Raw genomic sequence first — 4,637 nt, 5'->3', positions numbered from 1 at the left:
CTCTCTTTTAAAATAATCAAATACTAATTTATAATGTCGTAACCAAATAAAATTTTGTATTTCTTTGAAATACAATTTTTTTAAAATAGAATATTTTAATGACTCATATACATGTTTTAAAATTATTTTCGTGTCTTTTATTTTTGCCAAGAGGCTATACACATTCTGTACACTATTTAGGTAAAATAATTATTTAGATACATATTCTATACAATATTTATGCAGTTTATATACATCCTATAGATATACATATTCCATACAACAATGATTCAAATTCTATGCAGATCATATATAGAAAATATATTCTATATAATACAGTTTTTATACACATCATATACAAACGTTAAATACACAGTTTTTATAACATCATATACAAACCTTAAATATACAGTTCTTATACAATTTTTATACACATCATATACAAACCTTAAATATACATTTTTATACAGTTTTTATACACATCATATACATACCTTAAATATACAGTTTTTATACACATCATATACAAATCTTAAATATATAGTTTTTATACACATCATATACAAACCTTCATTTCTCTGAAATCTCCATAGATAATCAATCCTATTTAATCTCGAATCATAAAACAATTTTTTTTTTCAAAAACAATCCATTTCCTTCAAATTTCTTCGTCACATACTGTCACAACTCAAATCCTATTGGGGCGGACAGCCATCCGTAGCCGTAAAGGCCCAAGAGAACCAATTTATAACCTTGTACTTCTCATGCATGTAACTATGACAACCAAAGGTTCTGACAAATATGATATTATGTATCGATGAGAATAATTACATAGGCAAGCAAAAACTTATATATACAACACTTGGCCGTTGGAGCCACCACATCTAAAGGCAAGACACTACCATAAATTTACATTAGTATACAAAAGCCTCTAAAAGATACATAGACTTAGTTAGGGTCGGGACAAACCCCCGCCCTGCTCTTGACTTACCGCAAAATACCAAAATATATGAAACAGACTCGGAGAGCCCCGAATCAACCTGGAGCTCACCAATAGTCACTGAATAGCCTACGCTCCTACTAGTGAGGTGTATGAGCTAAAGTACCTGTGCCTGCAACATGAAATACAGGTCCCCCGTGAGGGATGTCAGTACGAAAATATGTACTGAATATGTAAGGCTGAAGGTAATGACACATGATACAAGAGCTCAATAGAAATTAGATACAAGTGTATAAGTAGTACTAGTAGACCACCTTTATATATACTTGTGGGACTACATATATTAGGTTCCTTTCATCATTTTTACCTTTCTTACGTCATAATCTTTGTAAGCCATTTATAATGCAAATGACCAGCTGATCAATGGTAAATAGATAAATTAGGATCGGCCCATACTAGGCTTACGCCCCTGAGATGCCACCTACATATAAAGATTGGGATCGGCCCATGCTAGGCTTATGCCCCTGAGCTTCCACCCATATAAAGGTATCGAGATTGGCCCATGCTAGGCTTATGCCCCTGAGCTGCCACTCGTTTTACAGATTTACGTTACTTAGTTTATTTAGCCTTTGAGATTGTTACTTTAGTGGTAATAACATTATGGTACCTTGAACTAATAATCTGCTAATAAAAGACATATAAATGGACACTTAATGCAACAACAATAAGGTAGGGAGGTGTTGGCACATAAATGAAGTATTTTGGAGTTGAAAATAACACATGGGTCTTATTTTAGTGAAGATAGACGTGCAGGTTTAATAATAAGCATGTATTGAGGTGTTTTAACATGTTAGAGAACGGGAACAAGGTCATTGGCTACATGGAATGTAATGTGCTGCTATTATGTATCACTTGTTATAAGATAGGAAGCTTACTTGATGGAACAAATGTCCGATTTCATGCCAAAGAGTGCAAAATAGAGTATGCCTTACGTACCTGGTTATATAACTCTGAAACTAACCCGACTTGACTTCCCGCCTATTATATTACTTATCTACAATAGAATATATGGTAAACTAGTATTAGCAACCAACTAACACATTTAGGCTACTTAACTTCACCCAAAATAGTAACCGGGCAGTAAACCATTAATCTATCAATAAAGGGTGTTATTTTAACCCTTTTCTCCTCCAATTACACCCACATACCATACAGGTTCTTATAAGATTCACCAAAACCACCTCGACTTCATTACACATTCCAAACAATACTCAAAACAGATTGGGCAGTAAATAAATGCAATAATTAGTTTGGTGGTGTACCGTCACACCTTTATTCTATATTTCATTACGAACTAATCATACCTTTATCTAACATCAACCTAGCGATCCACAACATATACATACAAAACAGTCCACAAAACAGCCTCAAATTTCTTTTGTTGTAGCAATTAATTATCGAACTCATCATCTCTTGAGTTCTCAATAACAATACATCCATAATTCTCTTTCAAATTCACATACAACGAGAAAAAAATGGAGCAGTCACCTTAACTTAATTCTGCAACTTATTCTTTTAATTTGAACTCCTCAAAACTTTAACTTTCACTTTCCTTGACACTTTAAACCAAAGAAGAAAATAGATCTCTTAATAACAAAGAAAAAGTGAGAAAGTAGCTTGTTCTATATTCTTCCATGTATTTATAATTATACACCTATAGCATGTTTTCCCAATCTTCTATGAGATAATTAAGCTAAACCATAAGTGTTTTAACTTACCTTGGGCTGCAAAGGTGAGGGTTTCTTCAAGAACCCTAGAAGAAATTTTAGGGCTGCTCTTTGTTGTTTTAGAGAGAGTAGAGAGATTTTGTGAAATATACTCTTTTTTGTGACTTAGAAATAAAGTAAAATAACCAGTAACTTGTCCTTATAAAGGCCCTATTTTGTCCACCTCCTTAGCTGCATTTTGGACCTTAAAATTGGTTAAATTGGTCCAAGTAGGTGATGCACCTACTTAAGGGTTCAAGCTGCTCAAATTTTCAAAGTAGGTGATGCACCTACTTACTTAAACTCTTAGTTTGGGCTCAATTAACTTGGGTCTTTGGCAGATTTGTGTGTTGGGCCATTTATCCATTTTCTTCCTTTTTTTATTCAATTTGGGCCCAAATGAGTACATTAGTATAGGCCCAAATCTAGTCTATAGCCATGGGTCCATTAATTTGGTCCAAATAGCTTAAGTAGGTGACTCACCTACTAGTTTAATTAAGTCAAGCAAGCACCTCAATATTTTATTTTATTTCCAGCTCCTAATCCCTTTAATCTAACCTTCAACTTATACACACTTGGTCACTTTAAACTCTAGATTTAAATAGTAGCTTACGATCCCAAGTTTACATAGTCGTATCAACATTAACTTGGTTGCATCATATTAAACTGTACGTGCATCATCTATAATTCCATGTACACCATTAATACTTGCATAACAAATCTCATCCGTTACCTATACCACAAGGCTATACCAAGTTCCATATAATTAGAACAAGTACAAGCAAAATACGGGATGTTACATCCTTCCCCCCTTAGGAACATTCGTCCTCGAATGTTAGCATAAATATCCAACCAAAACAAGTTCAAGCCTAAGTTTAATATCCCTATTATCACATAGTACTTATATATTACACTTACTTGTTATTGCTCTAATTCAGCATCTTGGACTTTCTCTTCGTATTTGAACGAATGGGGGGTACTTAGATTTCATCTCTTCTTCATCTTCCCATGTTATCTCTTCTACTTGTTGGTTCCTCCAAAGCACTTTTACAGAAACTATTTCTTTATTCCTTAACTTCTTAACTTTTCGATCTAGGATAGTAATAGGTATTTCTTCATAAGTAAGATCTTTCGTAACTTTTATATCTTCAGTAGGAGTGATATGAGATGGATCTCTCATGCACTTTCAAAGTATTGAGACGTGAAATACTGGATGAACTGTTGAGAGTTCTTGGGGTAGCTCTAATTCATAAATGACTTGGCCAAACCTCCGAGTAATCTTGTATGGGCCTATATAACGTGGACTTAGTTTTCCTTTCTTACCAAATCTCATAACCCCCTTCATTGGTGACACCTTCAAGAATACCCAATCACCTATAGCAAACTCTAGCCCCCTTCTTCTAACATTTGCATATGACTTGTGTCGACTTTGGGCAGTTTTTAGCCGCTGTTGGATCACTTTAACCTTTTCCATAGCTTGATGAACAAGATCTGGTTCGAATAAGGCAATTTCACTCGCTTCAAACCATCCAATTGGTGATCTACACTTTCTTCCATACAAAGCTTCATATGGTGCCATTTTTATACTTGAATGATAACTATTGTTGTAGGCGAACTCGATGAGAGGTAAATGATCATCCCAACTACCTTTAAAGTCCAATACACAATCTCGTAGCATATCTTCAAGTGTTTGAATGGTACGTTCTGCTTGTCCATCTGTTTGAGGGTGAAAAGTTGTACTTAGATTCACTTGTGTTCCCAAATTTCTCTAGAAAGACTTCCAAAAATTTGCAGTAAATTGAGCTCCTCGATCTGATATAATAGAGATTGGAACTCCGTGCAGCCGAACTATCTTTTTAATATATAATTTGGCATATTCTTCAACTGTGTAAGTGGTCCTTATCGGTAGAAAGTATTCTGATTTGGTAAGCCTATCAACTATCACCCATATG

Source organism: Capsicum annuum, chromosome 3, assembly GCF_002878395.1.
Source record: "Capsicum annuum cultivar UCD-10X-F1 chromosome 3, UCD10Xv1.1, whole genome shotgun sequence".
In the NCBI taxonomy this organism is placed as follows: Eukaryota; Viridiplantae; Streptophyta; class Magnoliopsida; order Solanales; family Solanaceae; genus Capsicum; species Capsicum annuum.
The sequence above is the reverse complement of the archived record's forward strand: the minus strand, read 5'-3'. Positions refer to the sequence as shown.